This window comes from Narcine bancroftii, chromosome 2, assembly GCF_036971445.1.
Source record: "Narcine bancroftii isolate sNarBan1 chromosome 2, sNarBan1.hap1, whole genome shotgun sequence".
Taxonomy (NCBI): domain Eukaryota; kingdom Metazoa; phylum Chordata; class Chondrichthyes; order Torpediniformes; family Narcinidae; genus Narcine; species Narcine bancroftii.
The window spans coordinates 305,254,182-305,266,832 of record NC_091470.1 but is presented as its reverse complement, the minus strand read 5'-3'; positions in this window follow the sequence as shown (position 1 = coordinate 305,266,832).

Sequence of the window (12,651 nt, the reverse complement as noted above, 5' to 3'; positions counted from 1 at the left end):
GAGATGGGGAGTCAGAGATGGGGAATGAGAGGTGGGGAATCAGAGGCGAGGAATCAGAGTTGGGGAATCAGAGATGGGGAATCAGAGGTGGAGAATCAGAGTTGTGGAATCAGAGGTGGGGAATCAGAGGCGTGGAATCAGAAGCAGAGAATCAGAGGCGGGGAATCAGAGGCCGCGAATCAGAAGCGGGGAATCAGAGGCGAGGAATCAGAGTTGGGGAATCAATGGCGGGGAATCAGAAATGGGGAATCAGAGGCGGGGAATCAGAGATGGGGAATCAGAGATGGGGAATGAGAGGTGGGGCATCGGAGGCGGGGAATCAGAATTGGGGAATCAGAGATGGGGAATCAGAGATGGGGAATCAGAGGCGGGGAATCAGAGTTGGGGAATCAGAGATGGGGATTCAGAGGAGGGGAATCAGTGTTGTGGAATCAGAGGATGGGAATCAGAAGCGGGGAATCAGAGTTGGGGAATCAGATGCGGGGAATCAGAGGCAGGGAATCAGATGCAGGGAATCAAAGTTGGGGAATCAGAGGCGGGGAATCAGAGGTGGGGAATCAGAGATAGGGAATCAGAGGCAGGGAATCAGATGTGGGAAATCAGAGTCGGGGAATCACAGGCGGGGAATCAGAGGCGGGGATTCAGAGGTGGGGAATCAGAGGTGGGGAATCAGAGATGGGGAATCAGAGGCAGGGAATCAGAGGCAGGGAATCAGAGGCAGAAAATCAGAGGCACAGATTCAGAGGCAGGGAATCAGAGGCGGGGAATCAGAGGCAGGGAATCAGATGCGGGGAATAGAGTTGGGGAATCAGAGGCGGGGAATCAGAGGTGGGGAATCAGAAGTGATGAATCTAAGATGGGGAATCAGAGGCAGGGAATCAGAGGCAGGGAATCAGAGGCAGGGAATCAGAGGCGGGGAGTCAGAGGCCGGGAATCAGAGGCGCAGAATCAAAGTTGGGGAATCAGAGATGGGGAATCAGAGTTGGGAAATCGGAGGCGGGGAATCAGAGGCAGTGAATCAGAGGCAGGGAATCAGAGGCGGAGAATCAGAGGCCGGTAATCAGAGGCGGGGAATCAGTGGCGGGGAATCAGAGTTGGGGAATCAGAGGCGGGGAATCAGAGATTGGGAATCAGAGGCAGGGAATCAGAGATGGGGAATCAGAGATGGGGAATGAGAGGTGGGTCATCAGAGGCGGTGAATCAGAGATGGTGTATCAGATGCGGGGAATCAGAGGCGGGGAATGAGATGCAATGAATCAAATTTGGGGAATCAGAGGGGGGGAATCAGAGGTGGGGAATCAGAGGTGATGAATCAGAAATGGGGAATCAGCGGCAGGGAATCAGAGGCGGGGAATCAGAGGCTGGGAATCAGAGGCGGGAAATCAGAGACGGGGAATCAGAGTTGGGGAATCAGAGGCGGGGAATCAGAGATGGGGAATCGGAGGCGAGGAATCAGAAATGGGGAGTCAGAGATGGGGAATGAGAGGTGGAGAATCAGAGTTGTGGAATCAGAGGGAAAGAATTAGAGGCGGGGAATCAGAGTTCGGGAATCAGAGGCGGGGAATCAGAGATTGGGAATCAGAGGCTAGGAATCAGAGATGGGGATTCAGAGATGGGGAATGAGAGGTGGGGAATCAGAGGCGGGGAATCAGAGTTGGGGAATCAGAGATGGGGAATCAGAGGTGGAGAATCAGAGTTGTGGAATCAGAGGTGGGGAATCAGAGGCGTGGAATCTGAGATGGGGAATCAGATGCGGGGAAACAGAGGCGGGGAATCAGAGGCGGTGAATCAGAAGCAGAGAATCAGAGGCGGGGAATCAGAGGCCGGGAATCAGATGCGGGGAATCAGAGGCGAGGAATCAGAGGCGGGGAATCAGAGGTGGGGAATCAGAGGTGGGGAATCAGACATGGGGAATCAGAGACTGGGAATCAGAGGCAGGGAATCAGATGCGGGGAATCAGAATTGGGGAATCAGAGGCAGAAATCAGAGGTGGGGAATGATAGGTGGTGAATCAGAGATGGGGAATCAGAGGCGGGGAATCAGAGGTGATGAATCTAAGGCATGGAATCAGAGGTGGGGAATCAGAGTGGGGGAATCAGAGGTGGGGAATCAGAGGCGGGGAATCAGAGGTGGGGAATCAGATGCGAGGAATCAGAGTTGGGGAATCAGAGGCGAGGAATCAGAGGCGGGGAATCAGAGGTGGGGAATCAGAGGTGGGGAATCAGACATGGGGAATCAGAGACTGGGAATCAGAGGCAGGGAATCAGATGCGGGGAATCAGAATTGGGGAATCAGAGGCGGAAATCAGAGGTGGGGAATGAGAGGTGGTGAATCAGAGATGGGGAATCAGAGGCGGGGAATCAGAGGTGATGAATCTAAGGCATGGAATCAGAGGTGGGGAATCAGAGTTGGGGAATCAGAGGTGGGGAATCAGAGGCGGGGAATCAGAGGTGGGGAATCAGATGCGAGGAATCAGAGTTGGGGAATCAGAGGAGGGGAATCAGAGGTGGGGAATCAGAGGTGATGAATCAGAGATGGGGAATCAGAAGAGGGGAATCAGAGGTGTGGAATCAGAGGCAGAGAATCAGAGGCAGGGAATCAGAGTTGGGGAATCAGAGGCGGGGAATCAGAGATGGGGAAATCAGAGGCGGGGAATCAGAGTTGGAGAATCAGAGATGGGGATTCAGAGGTGGGGAATCAGAGTTGGAGAATCAGAGATGGGGATTCAGAGGTGGGGAATCAGAGTTGTGGAATCAGAGGTGGGGAATCAGAGACTGGGAATCAGAGGCAGGGAATCAGATGCGGGGAATCAGAGGCAGGGAATCAGATGCAGGGAATCAAAGTTGGGGAATCAGAGGCGGGGAATCAGAGGTGGGGAATCAGAGGTGATGAATCTAAGGCATGGAATCAGAGGTGGGGAATCAGAGTTGGGGAATCAGAGGCGGGGAATCAGAGGCGGGGAATCAGAGGTGGGGAATCAGATGCGAGGAAACAGAGTTGGTCAATAAGAGGAGGGGAATCAGAGGTGGGGAATCAAAGGTGATGAATCACAGATGGGGAATCAGAAGCGGGGAATCAGAGGTGTGGAATCAGAGGCGGGAAATCAGAGATGGGGAATCAGAGGCGAGGAATCAGAGATGGAAAATCAGAGGTAGAGAATCAGAGTTGTGGAATCAGAGGTGGGGAATCAGAGGCGTGGAATCAGATGTGGGGAATCAGAGGTGATGAATCAGAGTTGGGGAATCAGATGCGGGGAAACAGAGGTGGGGAATCAGAGGCGGTGAATCAGAAGCAGAGAATCAGAGGTGGGGAATCAGAGACCGGGAATCAGAAGCGGGGAATCAGAGGCGGGGAATCAGAGGCCGGGAATCAGAGGTGGGGAATCAGAGATGGGGAATCAGAGGCGGGGAATCAGAGGTGATGAATCTAAGGCATGGAATCAGAGGCAGGGAATCAGAGGCTGGGAATCAGAGGCCGGGAATCAGTGCCGGGGAATCAGAGGCGTGGAATCAGAGTTGCGGAATCAATGGCGGGCAATCAGAAATGGTGAATCGGAGGCGGGGAATCAGAGATGGGGAATCAGAGATGGGGAATGAGAGGTGGGGCATTGGAGGCGGGGAATCAGAATTGGGGAATCAGAGATGGGGTATCAGAGATGGGGAATCAGAGGCCGGGAATCAGAGTTGGGGAATCAGAGATGGGGATTCAGAGGAGGGGAATCAGTGTTGTGGAATCAGAGGATGGGAATCAGAAGCGGGGAATCAGAGTTGGGGAATCAGATGCGGGGAATCAGAGGCAGGGAATCAGATGCAGTGAATCAAAGTTGGGGAATCAGAGGTGGGGAATCAGAGGTGGGAATCAGAGTTGGGGAATCAAAGTCATGAAATCTGAGGCGGGTTATCAGAGGGGGGAAATGAGATGTGGGAAATGAGATGCAGAGAAAGAGGCACGGAAATAGAGGCAGGGAAAGAGAGGCAGGGTACCAGAGGCGGGGAATCAGAGGCGGGGAATCAGAGGCGGGGAATCAGAGACACAGAAAGAGAGGCGTGGAATCAGAGGTGTGGAATCAGAGCCGGCGAATCTGAGCCGGGAAATCAGAAGCAGAGCAACAGAGGCGGTGAAACATGGGTGCGGAATCGGAAGCGGGGAATCAGAGGTGGGGAATCAGAGGCAGGGAATCGGAGGCAGGGAATCTGAGTCGGGTTATCAGAGGGGGGAAATGAGATGTGGGAAACGAGATGCAGAGAAAGCGGCACGGAAATAGAGGCAGGGAAAGAGAGGCAGGGTATCAGAGGCGGGGAATCAGAGGCGGGGAATCAGAGGCGGGGAATCAGAAGCGGGGAATCAGAGGTGGGGAATCAGAGGCAGGGAAAGAGAGGCAGGTTATCAGAGGCGGGGAATCAGAGGCGGGGAATCAGAGGCGGGGAATCAGAAGCGGGGAATCAGAGGTGGGGAATCAGAGGCAGGGAAAGAGAGGCAGGTTATCAGAGGCGGGGAATCAGAGGCAGGGAATCAGTGGCAGGGTATCAGAGGGGGGAATCAGAGGTGGGGAATCAGAGATGTGGAATCAGAGGCAGGGAAAGAGATGTGGGTAAACGGAGGCCGGGAAAGTTGCGCAGAAAGGGAGGCGGCTAATCAGAGGGCGGGAATAAGAGGTGGGGAATCAGAAGCGGGGAATCAGATGCGGGGAATCAGAGGTGGGGAATCAGAGGTGCGGAATCGGAGGCGGGGAATCAGAGGTGTGGAATCAGAGGCAGGGAATCAGAGGCAGGGAATCAGGCAGAGAATCAGAGGCAGGGAATCAGAGGCAGGGAATCAGAGGCGGGGAATCAGAGGCGTGGAATCAGAGGTTGGGAAAGAGATGTGGGAAACAGGTGGGTAAACAGAGGCGGATAAACATAGGCGGGGAATCAGATTCAGGGAATCAGAGGCGGGGAATCAGAGGCAGGGAATCAGATGAAGGGAATCTGAGGCAGGAAATCTGAGGCAGGGAATCTGAGGCCGGGAATCAGAGGCGGGAAATCAGAGGCGGGGAATCAGAGGCGTGGAATCAGAGGCGGGGAAAGATATGTGGGGAAATGTAGGCCGGGAAAGTTGCGCGGAATGGGAGGTAGTGAATCAGAGGTGGGGAATCAGAGTCGGGGAATCAGAGGCTGGGAATCAGAGGCGTGGAATCAGAGGCGGGGAATCAGAGGCGGGGAATCAGAGGCGGGGATTCAGAGGCAGGGTATCAGAGGCGGGGAATCAGAGACGGGGAATCAGAGGCGGGGAATCAGAGGCGGGCAATCAGAGGCGGGGAATCAGAGGCGTGGAATCAGACGTGGGGAAAGAGATGTGGGGAAACGTATGCCAGGAAAGTTGCGCGGAAAGGGAGGCAGTGAATCAGAGGCGGGGAATCAGAGGCGGGGATTCAGAGGCGGGGAATCAGAGGCAGGGAATCAGAGGCAGGGAATCTGAGGCAGGGAATCGGAGGCAGGGAATCTGAGGCGGGTTATCAGAGGGGGGAAATGAGATGTGGGAAACGAGATGCAGAGAAAGAGGCACGGAAATAGAGGCAGGGAAAGAGAGGCACGGTATCAGAGTCGGGGAATCAGAGGCGGGGAATCAGAGGCGGGGAATCAGAGACACAGAAAGAGAGGCGTGGAATCAGAGGTACGGAATCAGAGCCGGCGAATCTGAGCCGGGAAATCAGAAGCAGAGCAATAGCGGCGGTGAAACATGGGAGCGGAATCGGAAGCGGGGAATCAGAGGTGGGGAATCAGAGGCAGGGAATCTGAGGCAGGGAATCAGACGCGGAGAATCAGAGGCGGGGAATCAGAGGCAGGAAATCAGAGGCGGGGATTCAGAGGCGGGGAATCAGAGTTGGGGAATCAGAGATGGGGAATCAGAGGTGGAGAATCAGAGTTGTGGAATCAGAGGTGGGGAATCAGAGGCGTGGAATCTGAGATGGGGAATCAGATGCGGGGAAACAGAGGCGGGGAATCAGAGGCGGTGAATCAGAAGCAGAGAATCAGAGGCGGGGAATCAGAGGCCGGGAATCAGATGCGGGGAATCAGAGGCGAGGAATCAGAGGCGGTGAATCAGAGGTGGGGAATCAGAGGTGGGGAATCAGACATGGGGAATCAGAGACTGGGAATCAGAGGCAGGGAATCAGATGCGGGGAATCAGAATTGGGGAATCAGAGGCAGAAATCAGAGGTGGGGAATGATAGGTGGTGAATCATAGATGGGGAATCAGAGGTGGGGAATCAGAGGTGATGAATCTAAGGCATGGAATCAGAGGTGGGGAATCAGAGTGGGGGAATCAGAGGTGGGGAATCAGAGGCGGGGAATCAGAGGTGGGGAATCAGATGCGAGGAATCAGAGTTGGGGAATCAGAGGCGAGGAATCAGAGGCGGGGAATCAGAGGTGGGGAATCAGAGGTGGGGAATCAGACATGGGGAATCAGAGACTGGGAATCAGAGGCAGGGAATCAGATGCGGGGAATCAGAATTGGGGAATCAGAGGCGGAAATCAGAGGTGGGGAATGAGAGGTGGTGAATCAGAGATGGGGAATCAGAGGCGGGGAATCAGAGGTGATGAATCTAAGGCATGGAATCAGAGGTGGGGAATCAGAGTTGGGGAATCAGAGGTGGGGAATCAGAGGCGGGGAATCAGAGGTGGGGAATCAGATGCGAGGAATCAGAGTTGGGGAATCAGAGGAGGGGAATCAGAGGTGTGGAATCAGAGGCAGAGAATCAGAGGCAGGGAATCAGAGTTGGGGAATCAGAGGCGGGGAATGAGAGATGGGGAAATCAGAGGCGGGGAATCAGAGTTGGAGAATCAGAGATGGGGATTCAGAGGTGGGGAATCAGAGTTGGTGAATCAGAGATGGGGATTCAGAGGTGGGGAATCAGAGTTGTGGAATCAGAGGTGGGGAATCAGAGACTGGGAATCAGAGGCAGGGAATCAGATGCGGGGAATCAGAGGCAGGGAATCAGATGCAGGGAATCAAAGTTGGGGAATCAGAGGCGGGGAATCAGAGGTGGGGAATCAGAGGTGATGAATCTAAGGCATGGAATCAGAGGTGGGGAATCAGAGTTGGGGAATCAGAGGCGGGGAATCAGAGGCGGGGAATCAGAGGTGGGGAATCAGATGCGAGGAAACAGAGTTGGTCAATCAGAGGAGGGGAATCAGAGGTGGGGAATCAAAGGTGATGAATCACAGATGGGGAATCAGAAGCGGGGAATCAGAGGTGTGGAATCAGAGGCGGGAAATCAGAGATGGGGAATCAGAAGCGAGGAATCAGAGATGGAAAATCAGAGGTAGAGAATCAGAGTTGTGGAATCAGAGGTGGGGAATCAGAGGCGTGGAATCAGAGGTGGGGAATCAGAGGTGATGAATCAGAGTTGGGGAATCAGATGCGGGGAAACAGAGGTGGGGAATCAGAGGCGGTGAATCAGAAGCAGAGAATCAGAGGTGGGGAATCAGAGACCGGGAATCAGAAGCGGGGAATCAGAGGCGGGGAATCAGAGGCCGGGAATCAGAGGTGGGGAATCAGAGATGGGGAATCAGAGGCGGGGAATCAGAGGTGATGAATCTAAGGCATGGAATCAGAGGTGGGGAATCAGAGTTGGGGAATCAGAGGCAGGGAATCAGAGGCGGGGAATCAGAGGTGGGGAATCAGATGCGAGGAAACAGAGTTGGTGAATCAGAGGAGTGGAATCAGAGGTGGGGAATCAGAGGTGGGGAATCAGAGGTGATGAATCACAGATGGGAATCAGAAGCGGGGAATCAGAGGTGTGGAATCAGAGGCGGGAAATCATAGACAGGGAATCAGAGGTGGGGAATCAGAGGCAGAGAATCAGAGGCAGGGAATCAGAGTTGGGGAATCAAAGGTAGGGATCCGAGGTGGGGAATCAGAGGTGGTGAATCAGAGATGGGGAATCAGAGGATGGGAATAAGTGGCGGTCAATCTGAGGCGGGGAATCAGAGGTGATGAATCAGATATGGGGAATCAGAGGCGGGGAATCAGAGGCGGGGATTCAGAGGCAGGAATCAGAGGCGGGGAATCAGAGGCCAGGAATCAGAGGCGGGGAATCAGAGGCGGGGAATCAGAGGCAGGGAATCAGAGGCTGGGAATCAGAGGCCGGGAATCAGTGCCGGGGAATCAGAGGCGTGGAATCAGAGTTGCGGAATCAATGGCGGGCAATCAGAAATGGTGAATCGGAGGCGGGGAATCAGAGATGGGGAATCAGAGATGGGGAATGAGAGGTGGGGCATTGGAGGCGGGGAATCAGATTTGGGGAATCAGAGATGGGGTATCAGAGATGGGGAATCAGAGGCCAGGAATCAGAGTTGGGGAATCAGAGATGGGGATTCAGAGGAGGGGAATCAGTGTTGTGGAATCAGAGGATGGGAATCAGAAGCGGGGAATCAGAGTTGGGGAATCAGATGCGGGGAATCAGAGGCAGGGAATCAGATGCAGTGAATCAAAGTTGGGGAATCAGTGGTGGGGAATCAGAGGTGGGAATCAGAGTTGGGGAATCAAAGTCAGGAAATCTGAGGCGGGTTATCAGAGGGGGGAAATGAGATGTGGGAAATGAGATGCAGAGAAAGAGGCACGGAAATAGAGGCAGGGAAAGAGAGGCAGGGTACCAGAGGCGGGGAATCAGAGGCGGGGAATCAGAGGCGGGGAATCAGAGACACAGAAAGAGAGGCGTGGAATCAGAGGTGCGGAATCAGAGCCGGCGAATCTGAGCCGGGAAATCAGAAGCAGAGCAACAGAGGCGGTGAAACATGGGTGCGGAATCGGAAGCGGGGAATCAGAGGTGGGGAATCAGAGGCAGGGAATCGGAGGCAGGGAATCTGAGTCGGGTTATCAGAGGGGGGAAATGAGATGTGGGAAACGAGATGCAGAGAAAGCGGCACGGAAATAGAGGCAGGGAAAGAGAGGCAGGGTATCAGAGGCGGGGAATCAGAGGCGGGGAATCAGAGGCGGGGAATCAGAAGCGGGGAATCAGAGGTGGGGAATCAGAGGCAGGGAAAGAGAGGCAGGTTATCAGAGGCGGGGAATCAGAGGCGGGGAATCAGAGGCGGGGAATCAGAAGCGGGGAATCAGAGGTGGGGAATCAGAGGCAGGGAAAGAGAGGCAGGTTATCAGAGGCGGGGAATCAGAGGCAGGGAATCAGTGGCAGGGTATCAGAGGGGGGAATCAGAGGTGGGAATCAGAGATGTGGAATCAGAGGCAGGGAAAGAGATGTGGGTAAACGGAGGCCGGGAAAGTTGCGCAGAAAGGGAGGCGGCTAATCAGAGGGCGGGAATAAGAGGTGGGGAATCAGAAGCGGGGAATCAGATGCGGGGAATCAGAGGTGGGGAATCAGAGGTGCGGAATCGGAGGCGGGGAATCAGAGGTGTGGAATCAGAGGCAGGGAATCAGAGGCAGGGAATCAGGCAGAGAATCAGAGGCAGGGAATCAGAGGCAGGGAATCAGAGGCGGGGAATCAGAGGCGTGGAATCAGAGGTTGGGAAAGAGATGTGGGAAACAGGTGGGTAAACAGAGGCGGATAAACATAGGCGGGGAATCAGATTCAGGGAATCAGAGGCGGGGAATCAGAGGCAGGGAATCAGATGAAGGGAATCTGAGGCAGGAAATCTGAGGCAGGGAATCTGAGGCCGGGAATCAGAGGCGGGAAATCAGAGGCGGGGAATCAGAGGCGTGGAATCAGAGGCGGGGAAAGATATGTGGGGAAATGTAGGCCGGGAAAGTTGCGCGGAATGGGAGGTAGTGAATCAGAGGTGGGGAATCAGAGTCGGGGAATCAGAGGCTGGGAATCAGAGGCGTGGAATCAGAGGCGGGGAATCAGAGGCGGGGAATCAGAGGCGGGGATTCAGAGGCAGGGTATCAGAGGCGGGGAATCAGAGACGGGGAATCAGAGGCGGGGAATCAGAGGCGGGCAATCAGAGGCGGGGAATCAGAGGCGTGGAATCAGACGTGGGGAAAGAGATGTGGGGAAACGTATGCCAGGAAAGTTGCGCGGAAAGGGAGGCAGTGAATCAGAGGCGGGGAATCAGAGGCGGGGAATCAGAGGCGGGGAATCAGAGGCAGGGAATCAGAGGCAGGGAATCTGAGGCAGGGAATCGGAGGCAGGGAATCTGAGGCGGGTTATCAGAGGGGGGAAATGAGATGTGGGAAACGAGATGCAGAGAAAGAGGCACGGAAATAGAGGCAGGGAAAGAGAGGCACGGTATCAGAGTCGGGGAATCAGAGGCGGGGAATCAGAGGCGGGGAATCAGAGACACAGAAAGAGAGGCGTGGAATCAGAGGTACGGAATCAGAGCCGGCGAATCTGAGCCGGGAAATCAGAAGCAGAGCAACAGCGGCGGTGAAACATGGGAGCGGAATCGGAAGCGGGGAATCAGAGGTGGGGAATCAGAGGCAGGGAATCTGAGGCAGGGAATCAGACGCGGAGAATCAGAGGCGGGGAATCAGAGGCAGGAAATCAGAGGCGGGGATTCAGAGGCGGGGAATCAGAGTTGGGGAATCAGAGATGGGGAATCAGAGGTGGAGAATCAGAGTTGTGGAATCAGAGGTGGGGAATCAGAGGCGTGGAATCTGAGATGGGGAATCAGATGCGGGGAAACAGAGGCGGGGAATCAGAGGCGGTGAATCAGAAGCAGAGAATCAGAGGCGGGGAATCAGAGGCCGGGAATCAGATGCGGGGAATCAGAGGCGAGGAATCAGAGGCGGTGAATCAGAGGTGGGGAATCAGAGGTGGGGAATCAGACATGGGGAATCAGAGACTGGGAATCAGAGGCAGGGAATCAGATGCGGGGAATCAGAATTGGGGAATCAGAGGCAGAAATCAGAGGTGGGGAATGATAGGTGGTGAATCATAGATGGGGAATCAGAGGTGGGGAATCAGAGGTGATGAATCTAAGGCATGGAATCAGAGGTGGGGAATCAGAGTGGGGGAATCAGAGGTGGGGAATCAGAGGCGGGGAATCAGAGGTGGGGAATCAGATGCGAGGAATAAGAGTTGGGGAATCAGAGGCGAGGAATCAGAGGCGGGGAATCAGAGGTGGGGAATCAGAGGTGGGGAATCAGACATGGGGAATCAGAGACTGGGAATCAGAGGCAGGGAATCAGATGCGGGGAATCAGAATTGGGGAATCAGAGGCGGAAATCAGAGGTGGGGAATGAGAGGTGGTGAATCAGAGATGGGGAATCAGAGGCGGGGAATCAGAGGTGATGAATCTAAGGCATGGAATCAGAGGTGGGGAATCAGAGTTGGGGAATCAGAGGTGGGGAATCAGAGGCGGGGAATCAGAGGTGGGGAATCAGATGCGAGGAATCAGAGTTGGGGAATCAGAGGAGGGGAATCAGAGGTGGGGAATCAGAGGTGATGAATCAGAGATGGGGAATCAGAAGAGGGGAATCAGAGGTGTGGAATCAGAGGCAGAGAATCAGAGGCAGGGAATCAGAGTTGGGGAATCAGAGGCGGGGAATCAGAGATGGGGAAATCAGAGGCGGGGAATCATAGTTGGAGAATCAGAGATGGGGATTCAGAGTTGGGGAATCAGAGTTGGTGAATCAGAGATGGGGATTCAGAGGTGGGGAATCAGAGTTGTGGAATCAGAGGTGGGGAATCAGAGACTGGGAATCAGAGGCAGGGAATCAGATGCGGGGAATCAGAGGCAGGGAATCAGATGCAGGGAATCAAAGTTGGGGAATCAGAGGCGGGGAATCAGAGGTGGGGAATCAGAGGTGATGAATCTAAGGCATGGAATCAGAGGTGGGGAATCAGAGTTGGGGAATCAGAGGCGGGGAATCAGAGGCGGGGAATGAGAGGTGGGGAATTAGATGCGAGGAAACAGAGTTGGTCAATCAGAGGAGGGGAATCAGAGGTGGGGAATCAAAGGTGATGAATCACAGATGGGGAATCAGAAGCGGGGAATCAGAGGTGTGGAATCAGAGGCGGGAAATCAGAGATGGGGAATCAGAGGCGAGGAATCAGAGATGGAAAATCAGAGGTAGAGAATCAGAGTTGTGGAATCAGAGGTGGGGAATCAGAGGCGTGGAATCAGAGGTGGGGAATCAGAGGTGATGAATCAGAGTTGGGGAATCAGATGCGGGGAAACAGAGGTGGGGAATCAGAGGCGGTGAATCAGAAGCAGAGAATCAGAGGTGGGGAATCAGAGCCCGGGAATCAGAAGCGGGGAATCAGAGGCGGGGAATCAGAGGCCGGGAATCAGAGGTGGGGAATCAGAGATGGGGAATCAGAGGCGGGGAATCAGAGGTGATGAATCTAAGGCATGGAATCAGAGGTGGGGTATCAGAGTTGGGGAATCAGAGGCAGGGAATCAGAGGCGGGGAATCAGAGGTGGGGAATCAGATGCGAGGAAACAGAGTTGGTGAATCAGAGGAGTGGAATCAGAGGTGGGGAATCAGAGGTGATGAATCACAGATGGGGAATCAGAAGCGGGGAATCAGAGGTGTGGAATCAGAGGCGGGAAATCATAGACAGGGAATCAGAGGTGGGGAATCAGAGGCAGAGAATCAGAGGCAGGGAATCAGAGTTGGGGAATCAAAGGTAGGGATCCGAGGTGGGGAATCAGAGGTGGTGAATCAGAGATGGGGAATCAGAGGATGGGAATAAGTGGCGGTCAATCT